Below are 21,193 nucleotides of genomic sequence, written 5' to 3' on the forward strand. Positions count from 1 at the left end.
GATACACCTCGTGCATCGGATGGTGAAGAAACGCAAATTCATCCCCAAGAATGAAGTTTTACCACTGCTGAATTCGCAGTAAAGGCAGATTCCCAACCCCACGCGTAATTACGAACTGATCCTCTCCTAGAAGTAACAAAATATTTCAAAATTTAAGTCTTTCACTTAACATACAGCTTAAGGTCTGCAGGAATCGTCAGGTCTTCTGGCTGTACTCTGCGTGTGTGTGTGCGCACACACGTGCCTATAAACATGGGCTGTTACATTTCATCCGCTTCACCTTCTCTACACTGAGGCCAGTGTAAAGTAAAACAAACGTGATACCTGGCTTAACTTATGTCCAGAAGACATCTTGCCTCGAAAACAGCAAGAGACCAAGCATCCATCCATTCTAGTTCATTCCAGTGATTAATCACCCTCTCCCTTACAAATGCACACTTGATTTCTACTCTGAATGTGTCTGGCTTCAGATTCCCAACAGTAGCTCCTGTTAAGCCTTCCTTGGCCAGCTTGGAGTCCTTTGTTCTTAGGAGACGTTCAGACAGGCTGTTGTTTACCCAGTGCTTTAAAACTCCTGATACTGCATTTGTATCAAAACTCATCTGGGTGCATGCACAAAAGTAGGACCAGTGTCCAAAATACTACGGCTAATCTAGGACTCTCTAGCCCATTTTCCCAAAAAAGGGTTATTAGGGGGGAAAAAACCCAAACACTCTGCCATATGACTTGAGGATGTGTTACATTTGTGCCCTGGAAAGCAAGGTTAAGAACCTTCTCTGAGAACTGCCACCTCCTGAGCACACGCTGTGGTGTGGCGACACGCAGCATACAGTTTCACGTAGTCATTGTACCGCAACACAGAGAGAAGAGTGGTTTCTTAAGTCTCCAGGCTCCAAGTAATTTAAATATCACTTCTTTAAGTGAGTACTCTGATCTGTGCCTTCAGCATGGCTTGCACAGACCCTCAAGAAGGTGCACAACAAGCTCTCATCAAGAATCAGTGTGCAACAAGTAACACAGTCACTGCATTTGCTGCAGCTTCTGGGCTACCTGGAAGTGATGCCTGCAAGGAGCATGTTGGCTCAGTTGCAAGGTAACAAGGCATGAATTGCTACGGCAGAGATCTTACCTTAAGGGACAGGTTGTGACCTTCTAATCACAGAACCACAGAGCGGCTGAGGCTGGAAGGGACCTCTGAGGTCCTTTTGTCCAAGCCCCCTGCTCAAGCAGGGCCACCCAGAGCCAGTTGCTCAGGATGATGCCCAGATGGCTTTTGAGTATCTCCAGGGTTTGAGACTCCACCAATTCTCTGGGCAACCCACACCAGTGAATCAAAGGGAGCAAGAGAGCATACTTTTTACGAACACAAAAACTCTTGAAGAAACTGCTCAGAAGTTACCTCCAATCAGTGCTGTTTTCAGTCTCATTGTGACTGTTGCTTTACCAAACCCTTTACAGTGCAAACCAGGAGAAAGCTGTATTTTGGGATTATGTGAAGGAATAGAGTAGCATCTTGCCAAGCTTACAGCAAAGATTTTTTAATGGGATCCTCTTCTTCCTCAGAACTCTTGAACTGACAGGAAAACATCAAAAGCCTCTTCCCCTTTAGAAAACACACATGTCAATCTCATGATAAAGCCACAGCTGGTAAACTTTAAAAAGCAAGGAAGCAAATAGTTGCTCGCACAACATGCCCTGCAATAGATCTCCTCAGAACAATTAGCCAAGGACTGCAGTTAAAATCGTTTCTCTCTCCTTTTCCCTCTCCAACCCCACAGAAAAGAAACCTGCTCACCCAAATTTAGTGGAATTACCTAGAGTGCAAGCCAGAGGCCAGGCTCCATTTTGAAGCAACCTAGCAACGGATCCTCTCTACAGAAAGACTGAGGTCAAAAAAATCATGAAGTTTCCCAAACTCACCCAAGGCTTCCAGAATGGCAGAAAAGTTCATCTGCATTTCACTGGAAAGGACTGCGAGTTACCCCAGAAGTCCCGAAGATACATAAAAGGCAACGCAGCCCCAGTAAAAGGACATAATTTAGTATTGCTTTGTCCTTAACGGCAGCTGGAAAATGAAATGCTGTCATCAAGATACGTACGCAGACACATTTCAGCAGAGAACCTTGGGTTATATTCTCGTTATTGCTTACAAATGAGCTTCCGGCCTTAACACACCAAGCACCTACACTGCTGTATCTCCTGAATTTCAGTATGTTGCCCCCTTCAATCACGTCTAAAAACTTGCCTGGAACCAAAGGCCAGGCTTGAATTAGCTGTTCTGGCTAAAATTACAAGCAAATCTTGACAGCGGAAGACCGACAGCAAGGCACACGAACTCACAGCTAATAGCGATAGCTAACGGCTGCTGCAAAGACCACTTCCTTAATGATCAAATAGGTTCTCTTAATCCACTTAGATCAGTTCGAGCACTGACACAGATGAGGACGAGTGAGATGGTTGTTCACGTGTGAGAGAGAACGTAAGGAGACAGTGACTCTCAGTTAAGTGGTTCGGTTCAAACTGTTTGACGCTGCATTGCAACAGAGCAGAAGCTCTCACAAAATGAGTAACTGCATGTCAGAAGACGACAGGCAAGAGCAGAGAGCTGAAGGAGCAGTTCAGAGCCAGCCAACTCCTACAGAGCTACAATGGGCAAGACATACCCTATAAGTAGAACGAAGATTTAAAGCACTTACATGCCAACAGTAGGGATTATTCCTTGAACTCTGTGGATATGTACATTGTAAGGCATATACGTTCATCTGGACAAAACTGCAGATGGGAGATTGCCAACTGCTTGAGTCCAAGGCCGGGCCAAACATACAATAAATGAGAGGCTCATTCAAAAAAGATCCCAATTAACGCTAATTACCTTGACAGTTTTCTGCTAGGAATACAGTAACATAGTAGCACTAGATACGCCAACTATAATGAGATTCTTGATTGCCAAGTGTAATGTGTGCATACTGCGAGCGTACCTCCTCTGCAGAATATCGTTAGATGTGAGCATCTCTGCTTGCTAAGTCTATCCAGGCAGGCTCACGTGCAGTCTGCACCTGTGTGGTTATGACCATAACATGACCAAAATAATGCTGCAGTTACATTTTTCACCAACTGGAAGTGCTCAAATGAATTACTATGCAGTATGCTGTGGAAGAACTTGACCTCCTGAAGTGCCGCCATCTCTCTAGTCTAGCTAGCACCAAGTATTGGTTTTGGCACAGAGGAATTACTTACCCTGTTTGACTGTAATTTGGGTGCAACAGGATGCTGACTAAGCACACTAAGCCCAACAGTGCACACTAGGAACAGGAAAGAATTACTGTGGCTTCCAGGTCTCAGCAGGGAGCTCAGTTGTTAGAGAACAACCTGCCAGAGTTGCCCTCCATACCGCACATAGAAAGACGTACCCAGCTGAAGGAAAACCAGCAACAGCAGCAGCAGCACAGCATCTTGCAGGCCCGAGACAGTCAGCAGTGCTTTCAGAACATCCATCTGGTACATAAAGCTTTGATAAACTGCTCTCTGCCTGCTAGTAACAGGACATAGAGAGATGATAAAACATACTAGCTTTCCCAATGTCTAGACGACAACTAACCGAGGCTACTAGAATCAGTGCTTACAGAGCTTGGCTTTTTATCTTGCAGTTGTGCAGGTTTACATGTTGGACTTCAAGTTTGTAGTCTTTTAATGACCGGGCTTCCTCCTTGGCTGGCAGTTCCACTCAGACCCCCAGCTTGCTTGTCCCAAAGAGGATACAAATGTCCACTATGAAGACTAACGCTCAGTTGCCATGAAAGTCGTGGCCGGTGACAGGCAAGTTCAAAAGCATGAAAACGGGAGGCACTGCCAAGCGTACACCAGTCCCAAGATGACAGAGCATTCACCTGACTGGACAGGCAGAGACCTTCCTTCATCTATGCCTCTCCAGGGGACCCGTACGCACCTTAGTAGGTGCCACCAAACCTCCTCTACCAGGATTCCCGAAATCATACTTGGCATCAGGTCACTTGACAGAGGGAGATTAATTGTAGGACAGGGGTACCACAAACCCTTGGCAGGCACAGAAAAGTGCTCCAGCACGATCCTGTGTGAATACGAAGATGCCCAATGCAAGATGCATGCATGTGCAGCTGAAGCGAGCTGAAGCACCTATGCCCCGTTGCTGACCTAAGAAAAGAAAGCTGAAGTGTATCTGCTATCACTAGTACCAGGAACAAGCATGGAAGGGAAATAAGTAATGCCTTACGATCTTTTAGTTTTTGCGTTGCTGTATGGCACAAAAAAAAAGTATTAAGAGGAATGTAGAAACACTTGGCAATAGCAAATACACTGCATAAAATTGAAGTATTATCTTTTTCAAAATAGGTTTTGAATTTAAGGTCATCATCCCCTTTTCCCAAACAGTAATCTGATAACATGCTGTACAAACAATAGACTTGTTAGGGACTTCACAGAACATTAAATGGCGTTCTGAAAACCTCTGCGAGCTCTCAGTTACTTGTAATAAAGTAAGTGCGCAACCCTTTTCTACACCCAAACAAGTTTGGATAAAATTGTGCCATAAAAGGAGACCACAAGCACGGCAGTCTTGCCAATGTCCGCCCTCTGCCTTACAACAAGGTAGGTTTGACAGACGGTCATAGGGCACCCATCTGTTATTCACTTTGGAATACAATTAGCTGTCAGAGAATCCGCATGTCCGCCAGCGATGCTGGAACCGGGCTGGGATCCGGCAGATGTGTCCTCACTGCAGCAACAGATCAAACAACTCTCCTCGCCCCTCTCCATCCCTGCGCCCTTGTCAACTGGTTGTGCTTAAAGTATTGATGTGTGGCTCTACCCTCCTCTTCTGCTTTCCCCTCTTCTTCCTCTCTGATGACCTAGACTTTCATCCATGTCAACCCAACAGTACGATCCAAGCTTTCTTTTTCACATGCTTTGCCAGAAAGCCTGTGGGGCTCGTTCACCCCTGCAGAGGTACATGGTTCAGCAGATGCAAGTGAAAGAGGGCAATCTTTTTTCTCCAAGGTAAAGCTGTACTCTGGCAGATTTATTCGCAAGACACTCCATCTTGTTTCTACTCACTGACTAGTTTAAAAGCAACTGAGATTACTTTGGTCAGCAGACCAGCAGCGATGAAAATGTTCTGGTTATACTGGTGTTATGGAAATAAAGTTTTAAAAGGGGGGCATTTGTAATGTGCTTTCATAATTTCATGGGTTGAGGCACTTCATTATTTGGAATAGCACACTTGAAAAGGAACAATATTTGTCCATGAAAAGGCCATTTGTTTGTTTGAGGTATTTTTCATGTGGTTACTTATTGCCTGAATAGCATACGAAGGAGAGTAAGAGTTCAGTAAACTACAGGCCTTACTGTTATAAGTACACCCTGTATAGAAGCCTCACACACTTCTGCCCAAATAAATAATTAAAAATAAAAGAAGCATTCCACAGCACCTATTGGAAGTGGCAATAAGATTCAAGCAACCATCAGACGGATGCTCAAGCAGGACGTCCTAAGAGCCAGCACAGTTACTTCCCCTATCTGTCCCTTTAGGCTAGACAGCATGCCCCAAACGGCGATCGCTTGCCGGCTAAATATTATTCTTGCAAAGGCCTTCTCCTGCTCAACATATTAACAGGGATTTATAGGAGCGACCGTCCAGAACACTGCTTAACAATGCTAATAGTAGAGTTCTAAGAAATCAGTAGTTTGGCAATTACGAATATAGGAACACATGCTGAAATACATGCTCACGCTTGCTAAACCTGTAATCCTAGTTTTCTTTGGTTTTTTTTTTCCCTCCCCATAATAAGTGGTTTAATTTTAGGAGGAATGATTCACTCAGTGCAGGTTTGCTTGCTTTATTTATTTAATATTTTTTTTCCCACTTGGAATCCATCTTGGATGACATCTAACAAGAAGATTGGAGGAGGGAGCCAGAATCTGGCTTTCTAAAGAAAAGCCAGCTCACTAAATGCAGTGTCTCCCATAATTTTGTCATACTTAAGTATCACTATAACTTGGTAATTTCCTCCTGCAATAAACAGCAGATACAGGGCAGACACATCATCCCCAGATGGTCTGCTCCGGCGCAGTGATCCAACTGTAGGAGCCTCCTGCACTGATCTTAACCTAACCAGGCTGAGCACCTTGTACAAGCCAGGCTTAGGGGCAAGGAATACGTACCCGTTTGTGCATTTTGCTTAAAAAACAAACCAAACCAAACCCAAATCCCCCCTACTTTGAGGCTTTGATTATAGAAGTCTCCAATTCTGCTGGTCTCATTCATAACTTCGGGGGCTTCTCCCAGAACTCACGATCTTTGTTGCAGACACGGAGGAATTAACTCAAGTTTAGGCAAGCTGCATTGCCCAGCCAGCGGCACACAGAGAGGGAAGGGCTGTTCAGCCTCTTTGCTTGCCCTGCCACCAAAAAAAAGAGCTGTGGCAGTGGCAGAAAGCCTTGACCAGAGATGCAGAACACCGGCAGGTGGCTTTTGACGCATGGAAGGTAACGGGGAAGGAGGTAGGCAGAAGAGCAGATGACAGCTTTGGGACAGCACTGTAGGACTATTACAGCAAAACTTTGCTAAATATATCTGCAGTGCAAAGTAGGTGGGTCAGAACATACCTCCAAGAGAAATCCATATTTGGAAGCATAGCCCAAGTGGCAAGCTATATGTTCAAAGTAGGTATAAGCACAAGCATAAGGGCTTTAAGCAAGAACACTTGAAGGATTTGGAGTTGCCCTTCCCCCCTCATATATATTTTCAGACAAAACCACAAAGCAAGGCTGCAATGTAGAACTCTCTTCAGGAAACAGGCCAGAAAAATAAACAGATGCACAGAAAGGCGAAGTGACCTCCAGTCTCAAATGAAATTATTTAGGAAGCCTGGAACAAAATTGAGACTCTGAGCTACCGGCCTCCATCCTCTCACCTACAACTGGGCTGAGATTCAGCAACTCCTTCCACGTGCGACACGCAAACCTGCCGAACTGCAAACGGCGAGCTTGTTATTTCCCGAACACGCAGTACTCTCAGGGCTATACAAACCAGAATACTAATTCCAATGTCAAGAATCCAATAAGATGAGGAGAAAAAGCAGAAAACAGAAGTTTTTATTATGGAGAATTCTGAAAAAAATGATGAATTTTGCTGTGCTGTGACAGAGTTCTGCTGAATTCCCTTAGAACAGGAAACCCAGCTTCAGCTGTGGGAACGTATTGGAAGTGTTGATAAAAGCCAAAATGGCAGAACATTTGGAAATGCATAATTTAGTAGAGGACGTCCAGTACAGATTCATAAAAGGAAGGTCATGCCTGACAAATCTGCTGAAATTCTTTTTATTATACGACCAAATCGTTAGGTTAGACAAGAGTGAAACAGTGGACATAAGTTATCAGGATCTCAGGAAAGCATTTGATTTTGTACTGCTCAGATTGATTTACAAAGTCATAAAGCATCGTGCAGGGAAAAGGACTTGAAATGGATTAAAGAACACTTTAGGGATAGGAACAAAAGCAATGCAGCGAGCGGAAGGAGCCTGCAACGGGGAGGTGTAAAGGTCAGTCTGCTGCTAAACGCATAAAAACGGGCTCCGAGAAGGGTAAACTTCAGCTCAGCTACCATTTTAGAGGCAAGAACACCTGAGTTTGGTGACAGAACTGCAGGAGAGTATTACTAGTGGTTGGTAAATTAGCAGGAAATCAGGTGCAGAAAGGCGGATGAGCTAGGCTCGGCATTTGACAAACGGACTTGAGAGGTGTTACACCAACCTGTGGGATTCACTTGTACTAGAGCTGATGTGCGAAAGGACCTTCTGGCTGGGAATCTGCATTCATTTTAAAGAGGATTCGATAATTTTATGGTCATTAATAAAATCTGCAGCTATGCATGTTGTGGTAATGATACGGGTAATTAAATCTGAAGCTTCTGGGAATTAAGCTGATAGCCTGAAAGGGTCAAAAAGAAAACTCCCCTTGTGCTTAATCAGAGGAATAGCTTTGCAAGCTGGATAGATGCATTAATTGTCCGATACTGACCACTACTTGACACACAATGCTACATCAAACGGATTGATCCAGCTCCACTCCCCACAAAAATTACTAAGATTTCATGTAGGACACACCAACAGAAACCATCTTTTTGGACCTGCGTGAAACCCGCTTGGTTTGGTTAGCTCCTCTTCAGCAATTCTGCCCAGACAAAAATACTTCCACTTAGTCTGACACTTTCAGTGGGCTGCTGATAACATCTTGTCCTGAAAACCGCCAATTATTCTCATCACTGGTAGGCTGGAGACGAGGTCTGTTGCTTGATGATGATGCAAGAAGTTCTCATCCTTGTCTTTTCTTTCTTAAGAGAGTAGCAAATCTTTACAATGCCCTCATGAGCTGGGGTAAAATTCTCCACAGAGAGCTGAGCCTCAGCAACATGCTACTTGGCCCAAGGTCACCTGTTTTAAAGATGAGAACAGAATGTGGATCTTCTGATTCCTACTCCTGTGCCCTGAATACCAGGCCATAGTGCTGCTGCCGCCACCTGTGGGGACAGCCTTTCAATCTTGAAGGCTGTCAAAAGCCAGCAGCTTTTATGAGCACTAAAACTCACTTTAAATAAACTTCAGCTTAAAAAAAAAAAGTTACAGGAGAACAGGTGGACTCCTGTGACACCAGAATTCTTCAATGCACAAAGAATCTTTCATCTCGCTGTTCTACACGACACCTTTAAATATTCTTCCACATAAAGGCATGATATGCAAGAGCAAAAGAATAACTGAGAAACAGTAATCCCTAACAGATCAACTGTGCTTTATCTACACAGATTTTGCTTTCATAAAAGCACAGAGGAAAGGGGGGGGGGGGAAGAAAAGTACATTCTTATTGTTTTCTGAAGCTTAAAATAACCACAAAGTGAGAAAAATCAAAGCTGTTCCATAGAACAACTAGGAAAAAAAGTCTCGCTGAGCATTTGAGATGGTAAATGGCAGAAGATAGAATTAAGAGATTTAGCGAGTGCTATGGTCACCATGCTTAGATCCTAAATTTGGTCTATGCTGAAACCAGTGTGGTTTAAATTGGAAGCATATGCTAGAATGTATGTGCCCCATATATAACGATAGCTGTCGTTGGCAGCAAAGGCTACAGTTATGGCCACCATTACATACTCCGTTTTCACTTGCTAACTTCTCTGACAACTTTTTTTACTTTTTTTTTCAAATATAATGCAATTGAACGCAGGCAGTTTCTGGAGGAAACTTGCTAACTGTGGGAGACGCTGAAGGCAAAGGGGTGGGAAGAATTAGCACAAATTGTCTGTACTGAAGACAGGCAGAGCTGCCATCAATTTATTCTTAGAGTTCATTGAACATGGAGTTTTTCCACTTCCAGAAACAAGCAGAAAATGCATTATTAACTATAGCTGTTTCTGAACCAAACAACATTTGTGTTTAGCTTTAAACAGGGTCCAGCCTGGTGCTAGGGGAAGCAGCAGGGAAGTGGCCAAAATGATGCCTAGCAGAACATTCATTTGTTCCTCGCATACAGACATCTCATATTTTCCAAAGTGTTGAGCTGTTCTGTAACATCTGTGGGCTGTCGAGCTATTTCCCCTTACTCCCAAAACCAACCAGTGCCACATCCAGGGTTTGTGCAAACCCTTTTTGCCTCAGCCTGTGTTACCTGCTGGACTGACGATCTACAGAAAGCTCTGAAAACCCCACAAACTTCCCCCTCACCAAAAGCTTCCTAGCCATAGTGCAGCTTATTTTCTAAAACCCCTCTGCACAAGCATTTTCTTGGAGCTGTTTTCCTGAGCTGAGCTCTCTGCCCTTTCATGCAGTCGAGCAGTCTTAAGGTACCTGCGTGAGCCTGTCCAAATGGGTCAGGTACCGACCAGCTCAAACGGCGGTTCAAAAGAGATCGTCTCAGAGCAAGGTTGACTTCCCTTCAAAGCTGCAGACCACTCTTGTACAGCGGTAACACGATGAACAGACACCATCTGAAGAATTATTCCAGCCCTGACTTTCATCATTTCTAGACACGTCTTTCTGTTACCCTGTCTTCACGCTACACCCTGTATTTTCAAAGATCAGGGAAGATTCTTTATAATTCACCATTCAGACTTCCAAAGGGTTTTTAATATATTTTTATATACACACACTTTATTTTAAACCCAAATAAACAGTTATTATCCATTAACCTCATCCCATTCAGCCCCACCACCCAAAAAAAGAGAAGCAGCTGTTGGAGAGAAACCCAGGACCCTGGCGGTTCTACACACGTGCAATTCAGATATGAATTAAAGTTCCAATGGTTGCCAATTAAAAAAACTCATAAGACTTTTTGTGGTGCGGATGCATGCTGCTGTCCCCTCTATTGCCAGCTACTGCGGTACCACAGATGGGGCAGCAGCATCCTCCCAAAACATGCTTCAAGAGGCACGGTTGTACCGTCACAGGTGGGAACTGCACTTTCCCTCTATGTCCTGCTGCAACACGGACTGCTAACAAGTTTCTAACAGTTATAATTCAAAAAGATCTGTGCGATACCTCCTGTCTACCAGTGACACTAACAACCGGCAATACCAGCAATGAGCTGCCCTACTGCCCACGCTACAAGCTGCCAATTTTAAGGGCAATGAAAGACAACCAAATCTTTTTAATTCACACATCATTTGCATTTTGATTCTGAACTTCTTAGATGTTTCTTGGCCTTCCCTAAGTGCATGTATGTCGCCCAGAGGGATATTAAACCCATTCAAAGGTATACACACCAATATCCAGATGGGAGTGGGTGTAAAGCCTCTCCTGCACACGCTTTTAGACCTATCACACTCACCGCCTCACCATTTTCCTTTGAGCTGGACAGGTAGTATCTTGGAAAGTTTCTCTTCCCTTCTGAGAACTGAAAATTTTTACTCTCATTACTCAACAGAAGTATCCAAGTTTGGAAATTGGACGTCCACCAGAGGACTGGAAGATATATAAATCAACACATCAGACCTAAAATGTATACGGTACCGTTTAATGCAATATGCCAAAAATAAGATGTGAGTTCCTCTAGACAGTCTGCAACAGGCAATTATCTCAAAAACAATTTTTCACAAGAAGTTCTGCACATTCTTGCTGACTAACAATTCTGCTGCCAAGCACAGGAGACTGTAGGATGAATTTTTTTGTTTTTAGTTAGTTCTAAGAATATTATCCAAAATACTGATTTATATAAAGGGGTACTTCCAACTTCACTTATTACTCAGATCTTTATGACTCTTTACATCCAGTTGATAATGTATTGGCACACTTATCTGTTATATAAACCTCTGTTCCTATCCACACAAGGATACTATTTGCTAAGCCAGTTTAGTCCCTGTTTAAATATGGCTTACCATTGAAAACACAGCTAAATTCCCACAACTGAGGTTAGTCATATAATTTAAAGACCTCCTGGAAGACATTCAGAAGTTACAGCAATAAGACTGCTGCAAGACCCTCTAGAGAACAAAACGGGGCAGCAGTCTTGGAGGGCGTCTGGAGACCATGACCTACATCCCTCAACTTCCACCTTTCTAAACAAGTATCCAAACCATTTGGTGGGGGGGGATGTAAGTGAGTGCAAGTTCACTGCATGCATTGGTTACGAGTTGTCTCTCAGCTAGCAGCCACAATAGATGGATCTTCCTAGATTCACTTTGTATTAAAAAGAGAAAAAAATCTGGTTGTCTTTAGCTAGAGACGGTAGAAGGCACGGCATGCCCTTATAACATGACACAGTTATCAAATGAGCACCGTATCTTAGAACAGTTATTTTAAAAGCCAAATTTAGGGGGGGTGTGGGGGGGCAGGGACGACAGCAGTGGCTCGGTGGGCATCGTGACAGACTGCGCATGCTATGACAGCAGTAGGGCTACAGTGCCACTCATTCGGAAAGCTCACAAAACCCTCTCAGGGCCTCAGCAACCAAGTGGAGTGGGAGAAGTTATGACCCAATACTACTTAAGCCTCAAACCCAGACCTCTCCACTCTAGGAAATTACAATATTGTATTCCTTAAAGTAATACAATTTCCTCCCTCATCTCTTTACAGGAACATAAAGATGCTTTTATCACTATTCCTACAGAAAGAAGGGAACAAGTACACCAACATAAGTAATCTCTCACCATGTCAACACTGTCTTCTACGCAATATTACTATTCCAGTAGAAATCATCCTTCCCCTCCATCAACACAGCTGCACAGCTAAACCTGCCACACACAGGCCACCAACTCTACTCCAAAATGTGAAGAGGATGGTTTTACCTCATCCCATCTTGCTGGCACTGGGGCCTTGGACTACACGTACAGACTACAAGAGATGTCTGATGCACATAGTGAACTACCTGGATCATTGGTAGGGGTTAACGACTAGTGTGTGCTGGTTGATTCCCTGCAGTTCTCACCAAAGATTTGCACCAACGGAACCATTTAAGGATTTGAAAACGATAAAGATAACTTTGTCAGTCTCGTTTTTTAGGACATCCTTTAGAATCCAAATCAGAAAGTAAAACACCTTAGCCATTCTCCCACTGTCCTCACATTCACAGTTAGCATTTGCTTTTCTTTAAGCTCTAGCTCCTGGAGTCAAATGATAGAAAGAAAAGTGGAAAAAGAAAAGCTGAGAAACGTAAAGTGAATAAACAGATCTGGTATCCTTAAGACGGAATCAACCCCTTTACTTTACCAAACCCTGATTTAGTAACAACTTTTCTTTGTATATTTGATACTGTAAGTAACAAACATCAGTTAGTTTCAAATACTTGGGAACATAAAGTTCCTGGCAAAAAAACAACCGTGATTGGTCAAAAAAACCTCTCTTAACCTGTAAAAAGGAGTTTGGAGCCACTCTTACCTGTGACTGAGACTGATCAGTCCAGAACCAGCAAGCGGCCTTGTTGGGAAGAGCTGTACAGCAGATGAGCTGCAGAAAGCGGGTCAAGTAGGCTTATACGGAAAACTGGTAACAGCCAGAGAGGTTTGGGCAGGGGCAGGCGCCTGATAGCCTGAACCCTTGTCAGTCATAATATATGAAGCTGAAGCCCTGAGCGTGGTTTCTGCCACCTCTTCAACTGCAAGATAAAGGCTGAGTTTCTGCAAGTAGAGTTTTTACTGTAATCAGAGACTGGCTACTGGGCTAGTCTGACCGTCTGTCTGACCCTGCAGGGATATTATCTTCTTAAATGGCCTGGGCACAATTTATGTACAGCCGTTCCACGAGCCAGAGTGCGTGAATATATTGTAAAACATGGTACCTCAGAAAAGACTCGCTTTGCATCTACAAGGAGAAAACTGACACCGTAAGTCAGCATCCAGTTGGCTGGGGGAGAAGCGGGGATGACACACACATGCATATAAATGCATTAGATCACAGCCTCCCAGTTGCTCTAAAGCAGTCCACTAAGATTTACCTTTAATATTCTTAAAATGTTTTTATTTTTGAAATACAAGACAGGAAAGTGCCCCATTTTTCACTAGCTGAAGCCAAACTTGAAATAACAAAACAGTCTTAAGTAGTTAACGGACTACAAAACCCACCCCGATTTCCAGTCAGCATTACAGAGACTCGCAGAGTAACACTGTGTACCCATTAACTCCAAGTCCACAATTTGGCCAGAATTTGTTTTGCTGCATTACAGCCAAATCACTTTTTGTGTCTGTCTTCCTCCTACGTGGGATTGCCTTAGCAGAACAGGATGCCAATACTGAAAGCACTGACTGTCTCCGACTTTACCATCTTTGATTAAGAAGGCCCTTTTATTGCAGGATCACTTAGACTTTACAGATAACTGTTGCTGCATTGAGATGAAGTTACTGGCAGGAAAAGCCTACAGCAACTCAGGGAAGAGCAACCAGAATATTAAGACTCCCCAAGCAAGCTATTCCAGAAGTCCAATGCAGAAATTATTTTCATAGTATCAATTTTTTGCTGAAAACTAGGTCGGCAATTTCTTGTACTCCCCACAGCAGACGCAGAAACAGCGTATTCCTCATTTCCTTACAAGAAACTTTCGCATCGGGTTTGAACAACTCTTGGCAAGCAGGCGGGTTACTGACGGTTTCGGTGTCCTTGCCCTTTCCTGCCCCTGTAGAATCCTCTCAGAATTCAACTCTCCATCTTTTTACGGCCACATTTCCAGCTTCTATGTTAACTTCACAACATCTCGCTCCCAGCCCTGTTCCCACCCCACGCTCCCATCCCATTTTTGTTTGCCCGTCCAAGTGATCAAGAGAAAGTGTGGGCTACAGCTGGTTCAGGGACTGCCTCTGTGTTGACTGATTAACAGTAATCAAAGACTGCAAATCTGTATGCCTACTCCCATGTCCACATTTCTGAGGGACCAGAGATAACAGTATCAAGAATCAGGTGTTTCACAGTGATGGGCAAGAAATCCTCATCTGTTATCAAGGCTGGCACACATCCTGAAGGATCTCTTTTCCATTTCGTTTTACATCTAGCAGTCTCTGTATTATGAGACTGGGTAAACAGCAGTTACCACTTAATTTCTCTTTCCCGTTTGATATTTCTGTTCTGTCTCACAATGGTTTTCTTCCTAAATGGATGTCCCAACACATATAAACTGGCTCAGTATGTTGCATCAGCCACCAACTTACGCTTCACATTCAGATACGTGCAAAGGTTTTAGAGACAGAAAATTAAAATTCTAATCTAGGATGTGGGACATAAGCACCCAAGGATGTAATAACAGATGTTTCTAGTTTATCGTTAGGTCGTATGTACAATTGCTTCCTCCCTCCAGCTTTACAGATCTGAACAGCAACTGTATTTTGTGTTCATATAAAGGCTTTTTTCCCCCATCAGAAAAAATTTAAGTATTTTCTGACTTATTAAAACAGAGCTTAACATCTGAAAGAACACGGTAAATGTACTTCTTCGTCATTTCCAGCAGCAGTCACTTAAATGTTGGGAGGTAAAGCTATTTATCATAGCATCACCAAGGAACACAAACGGCAGCAAATGAATGACCTGACACTACAGAATTCAAGTGAAACAGGCTCACAAAGTGCTGGAACCTCACTTTTTGCCCCGATTTACGGTATAGCACATTCGACAAGGCAGTGCTTGTAAATCAACATGGCGAGGCTTTTGTTTTAAGGCAGTACAAAAGTAGAAAAGTACATTCTGAAGAATTAATTTTTTTTTATGGCAGGGGGAAAAGCGAGGCCCTGCAGCATCCTTTAGCCAAACACAGGCACACTTTGCAGCAGAGGACAAGCACCGTGCTGGAAGAAGCATCACAGGTTTGATACTGTTGAAGAAGATGGGAAGATATCATCAGCTTCGCCCAAAACTGTTGCCTTTCTTCCTAACTGTAAATGTTTACCCAGTGCCTGAGAGCGTAGAGCAATAAGCAAAGTTAATTACCAAAGGATTTAAGGTGCTCTTTACAGTTGAGACAAAACTGTCATCATCCCATCAATTTCAATAAAATAAACAGAGTAGAAAATCTAAACAGACCACTATCTCTTGTCTGTTCTTATTCAATCTTCATTGTAACTGCTCTAAGGCTTCAACAAGTCTCGTGGTCTAGGAACAAAAAAAAAAGTGTGAAAGACACTTGTTTTTAATCACAGGAAAAGTGAGCTGCGCCTGCCTGCCTCGTTAGCTTTGTGAATTTAAACAGTGACCAAACCACTTGAACTTGTCTGAGAGAGACACACTCTACACTAAAAAAAATAATAATAAAAAAATCTGCTGTTAAAGTCCTTCAGAGGGGAAAAAATAAAATTCAATATGTATTCCAAGCTGAAAACTATCTTAGTACCTTTCTTTCACCTTGATTACCAAACCTAGATTGCATTCACCATCAGAAAAATGCTAGGAGATGATCTGCATTCATATTAGTTTCAAAAGGGAAGATTAAAACAAGTTTTTGGAATTACATTTTTAATTGACTTTTTTTAAATTTCTATTAAAATTTTGATCAACTCTTCCAACGCGTACATTTACTATAACGTTACTTAAAATTACAGGTAAAATATTTAGCAGCATTAGCTCTTGCTGTCTTGTGGGGAGGCCAGGGAAGGAAGGGAAATAAAGCCGACTCCTGAACAGGTGGCAGGTACAGTGTAAGCACCTGGAAGGAGAGCCCCAAGTGCTAAACCGCTTTTGCCCTCTTTTGCACATGTAAGGAATATTTTGTTCATCTAATTCAAACCAATGACTTGTTCATTCAAAAGCTGAAAAGCCAACTGGGAGTTTAAGGAAAAAAAAAACACGAAAAAATGAAGGAGGAAAGCTTGTTTTCCTCTTCTAATCTGTTAATAAAAGAGGTGAGAGAATAAGATCTGCCAGCTCTCAAACCTTGAAGGACATGGTATCCAGAAACAGTTCAGTTCATTAACTGCAGATAATGCTTTCTTTGTTTAATGAATCAGGTTTAAAATGTAAAACATTTATGAGATGTTATTGTCATCCTTTTTTTAAAAAGCTGGCTTTTTAAGATAGCTACATTTAAATACACATCTCAAAATGGTGAGGGTTTTTTTACATTCAGTTCCAGTCCTCATCTATGTAGCCCTCATTTGCCATTTCTCGAAAATGTAAATGTTAAAGAATTTAAATGAGGATTTGACAAATTATGTACCTGATTAAGGACATATTCCTGCCATACTTACCCTACCAGTCAAGCATTCCCTTTTCCTGCCCAAAGAAAGAAATTAAGAAATTAACTTAAGAGCTATACTTGTTTGCAAATAAACACACTTCAAATAGTCACCAGCCAATGAAAATCAACCTGTCTTTCGGAAAATAATGAAAGTACAATCCCAAAACAAGATTAAAATCAATGATTTAAATCAAAGCTTCCCTCTTGCTGATGTAAATCAAAGTGATTTAAATCACCAGTTTTGATCAATTCACTCATTTGCATAACCTTGATCGTTTATCCCTTAAAATGTCATCTAGGGGCCAAAGTTAGCTGGGTATTTCTCTAAATCTCAATTCACCCAGCATAAATAAGGCTTTTGTGTTCGCGTTTAAAAATTTATAAAATTCACTATCAACTAATACATTTCCACTACTGATGCCTAATCAGATTTGGGATGCTGAAGTGGTTGAAAAGATAAACAAATGCACATTCTGCAGTAATCCCAAGTAAAATCAGAAATATATTACAGCTGACAGTGGCTCTGTAGATGGCCTTACTATCAACAAATAAGCAGGCGCACTGATGGGACAAACAAGTGTTTACAAGATCCCCTCAGCCCATCAATTATCTTTAATACAGTTGGGTAGAGCTAGGGGCTATTGATCTACAGTGGTAAATTTTCACAGCATGCTGTTTTCCTGCATTGATCATTGGACCAAAGCGGGGATTAACACAGTGTAGGCTCTCCTTCATTAAAGAAAAACTGCCTTTTCTAAAGGCAACAAAAACGTTCGCTAGACCCTACCAATCTTTGTACCTGTGGAAGCCGGATTTTTGTTCCAGTTCTCCCCAGCCTGCCTCAGTGTTTCCTAGAGAGACTGTTTCTGATGTGTTCAGGCCTTTCCCGGTTACCACAATTTTTGCCTAGTTTCCTCTACCCTCAGACTCTTCACTTGAACTTTCGGGTGACTGTGATACTGCCCAAATCCCTTTGTAGGCCACCCTTCAAAATACCAACTCTTCTCCATGGTTTTACCTTCTTTCCAGCAGCCTCTAGTTCAAGGGACAACAAGGAAAGCAAATGGAGACACTGGAAGGAGGCAAGCGCACTAAGGAAACTTTGGGTGTCAGGATCACACAAGTTAAACAATTATCAAGCGTGCTGGGACAGCACAGGAATCAGCTACTAAGAATTCAGACGATGCTTTGCATGCATGACATTTTACGCAAACTACAACCCTCAAAAATGAAGAGCAAACACTGAGTGCTTTTACCTTTTTTATTAATATACACAAAAGCAAGATTGTCTTGAGTACCAAGTAGGTTTGGGTTTTTAAATGCAAACACTTTACGGCAGCAGCACAAAGCTAATAACTGTATCATGGTCGTTTTGATCCAATTACAATACATTTTAGGTTAAAGTAGTACAGTACCTTAAAAATTAAATAGTGCTACAATTTCTCATACAGAGATACCGCTCTGAAAAGTTCTTGGTTGGAGAACGCACGCCCCGACTGTGTCAGCTTTTCCACTCGGGAGATTCAAAGTGGATTTAGCAGGATTACTAGCATTCTTCAGCACTTTCAGGATCAGAGCTTAAATGGTATCGCCAACACTCACGTGAAAAAAAGAAGTGAAGGAAAAAGGAATCTGTTCCAAAGAAAATCAGGAAGCTATCGATCCTAAATAGCTTTATGCTTTCGATTTCAAACTAACAGGGAAGAAATGAAAACCAAATACTCTATGTTTTAATAAGAGAGAGTTTTATCTAAATCCATTTATTTATAATCTATGCATTTCTTGCTAATTGATAAATCAAAATATGCAATAGGAAAAAACAATATTTTTAGATGACAAAATTCAGATCATACTAAAGGCATTCGTTTGTTTCAAGATTGAACAAAGACAACAAACTTTATAAATATTATTATGCTACATCCTAAAATACCCTAGCTGGGCAAACCAACAAAAAAACCACCCTACTCCAAATCCCTGTATTGTAACAAAACACCATTTTTCTCACTTTTAATCAGTAGACGGAGTTTAGCTCATTTCAGGAGAGCAAACAGTCCAGACCTAAGGAATAGCAAAAGTTAATATCCCAAAAGGAGAGCAAAATAAGCTATTGCGGCTGCATATAGACATTTCCGCCTCAAGATCTCAGAAATTCATTCCCCAATACACTCAGAAAACTAGAGTGGCCATAAACTGATGCCCAGATTGTTGTCCCAACTTTTTTTACTCCTCACAATCTATTTTTAACTCCTGCACAAAAGTTGCATCTGTTGAGAATGCTCATTCTGCAAGCTGAGCTCCTGCTCTAGCGGCTGCAGGGCAACTTCCCTCTCTTGCCTTCAGTGGAGTTCAAACCATTTCTTATTCTTCTACACTCTAATTCCAATTTTAGCATTTACAGAATGTGGCTCTGCCATCCGCTCAAGACCCAGTGCTTCATCAGTAGAAGGACATACTGCTGCCATCTTTAATGTCTCACGTGAGCTTGAAAGAAGGATTTAGTAGAAGTAGATGGTCTATGTTTAACGTGCATTTAAAGCCTTTAAAAGTTAAAGGAGTGCTATGAATGATGCCAGGGCAAGCATTATCTAAAAAGATAAACAAGCTAAAAATAGCCAGCAGAGCACCCTGTTACACAGCAAGAACCCTGCCATGAATGTATATTCTTCAACAGAAGGGATTTAAGCAGTTCGTTTCCAACAATCTTCCAGAGACTCATCCTAAAAACTCAGGGGCAGGCGCAACAGAAAAGCTAAACCAAAGCCTATCATTTAAACAGCTGAAGGACTTCACATAGGCATTACCTTAAGGGAAGAGCTCAGAGTTAAGCACGCTACTTGTGGTCACTTCTTTTCTGAGCCCAGACACGCAGGTCATTAATACACACTCTCAGTAGAGGGTTTGTCCCCCCACGAAAAAGTCCCGAGCCTGGACTCAAGGCTGGACAATGCTTTGAGTGTGAGTCTCTAACGGGGGACATCTCCCCGCCACAGCTCCAGGACAGCAGCACTTCTTCCCTCGTCCCTGGCCCCACGTACCACTGAAAGGCTGATCACAGATGAGTGGCCAAATGCGGGATATGAGGCCCCAGAGCAAAACAGCCACCGTCGTGCTGGGCTGCATGTACACGAGATCCCCAGCCGGCAGAAGAGACGGGTGGGAGCATGCCCTGTCAATCCTGCTTTCAGCTACAGGATATCTGACAGGGCTGGGTCTGCCGTTACACATGCCCTTGATTTCACAAACACAGCTGCAATACTCACAAGCAAAGGTGCATCTGCATCACTGCAGAGTCATGCAGATTAAAAATAAAAGCTTTAAAATTACTTTCCAATTTAAAATAATTTAAATTAGCAAAGCGAGCAAGATGCATATTTAGCAAAAATTTTCCAAGGGAAAAAGAACATCAAGCCAGTGAACTAGTGGAAGTCACTCGGTAAGCACTGGGAACCAGTGTCTGATTAAGTGCCAACCCATCTTTCAAGCAGTATCCTTGCCTGCAAGTACAAAAGAACAAACATTTTCTTTTTACTTTGCTTATTTAGCTCAGTTCAATGACTACTGCTTTCAAAGTTGAGAAATCAGCTGGGAATTCAGAAAGCAGGAAAAACAGTTTCTTGCTTTTAAATGAGGAATAAAAATAAGGTAAGTTGATGAGCTCTGCCAGCTTTATGTTTTTGAAGGGCAAGGTAACCAGAAATTAAGTGAAATTTACCTTATCCAGACAAGACTCACTGTATTTAATAAGTGTATTTTAAAAGAAAAATTGTATTTTGACAGAAGTGTTACACAGCCTTAACATCAAGTAAAACTGCACTTTCAATTCAATTCCAGTCTCCACCCCAATGTAGCTTGACATCATTTGTAAATCATAATCAGCTGGAAAATATGCAGAGAACAAACCATTTTCTAATTCAGCATGTAATAAGGAAGTAATGAACTGCTTAGGTTACTTCTTGACACCTGCCAGAAGACTATGAAGTTATCAGCAGAACCTAAGAAATACATGTGCAAAACAAAACTAAAGATCGATTATTCAAACCAGTTTCCTGCCTGCTATTTAAACCACTTTGATTCTAATCGATCCACACGCTGCAGTGTTGACTTCGACGATCGACAGATACAACCACCCACCCTGTGAAGCCATATTTAGATTAATATGGCACCTATACAATGCATTTATCAGAGGTAAGAGAACTTCTGGGATGTATCTAATGGATCTTTCCCTACCTGGGAAGCAGTGCTGTTTCTGCCCTAAGCAGCTAAGGGAAGGGGAGCAAAGGAAGTTCTGGGAGAAGACAACAGGAAGACCAGAGGCGGTTGAGCGAATGCCTCATCTGGGTGCGTTAGTAAGAGCAGAGACAAGAGAACAGTTTCCTTGGGCTCCTCTTCCAGTTGATGGAGACAGAAGACCTCTACAGGCAAATGAAAACAGGAGCCTAATTGCAAATCCTACGAGTTGCTCCCTGGAGAAACTTCTCTCTGTCTTCTAAGAGGCCAAAGGTAGTTTTTGTGGACACCCAAGGGT

The 21,193-nt window shown here is 42.3% G+C and overlaps 1 protein-coding gene across 17 annotated transcripts in view; it reads right to left on the bottom strand.

The window, feature by feature from the left end:
* The window catches only part of HMBOX1 (homeobox containing 1), a 127,548-nt gene that overhangs the window by 83,853 nt on the left and 22,502 nt on the right, over nucleotides 1–21,193 (bottom strand). Inside the window, exon 1 of one of the 17 annotated variants that reach the window (XM_064448283.1) lies at nucleotides 3,411–3,494. The exons of the other annotated variants lie outside the window; for them this stretch is intronic. The gene's annotated coding sequence lies outside the window, so the exon portion shown is untranslated. Of the gene's footprint in view, nucleotides 1–3,410; nucleotides 3,495–21,193 lie in introns of those variants that run through there. 17 annotated transcript variants of the gene reach the window in all.

Source organism: Phalacrocorax carbo, chromosome 3 (genome assembly GCF_963921805.1).
Source record: "Phalacrocorax carbo chromosome 3, bPhaCar2.1, whole genome shotgun sequence".
Classification (NCBI taxonomy): domain Eukaryota; kingdom Metazoa; phylum Chordata; class Aves; order Suliformes; family Phalacrocoracidae; genus Phalacrocorax; species Phalacrocorax carbo.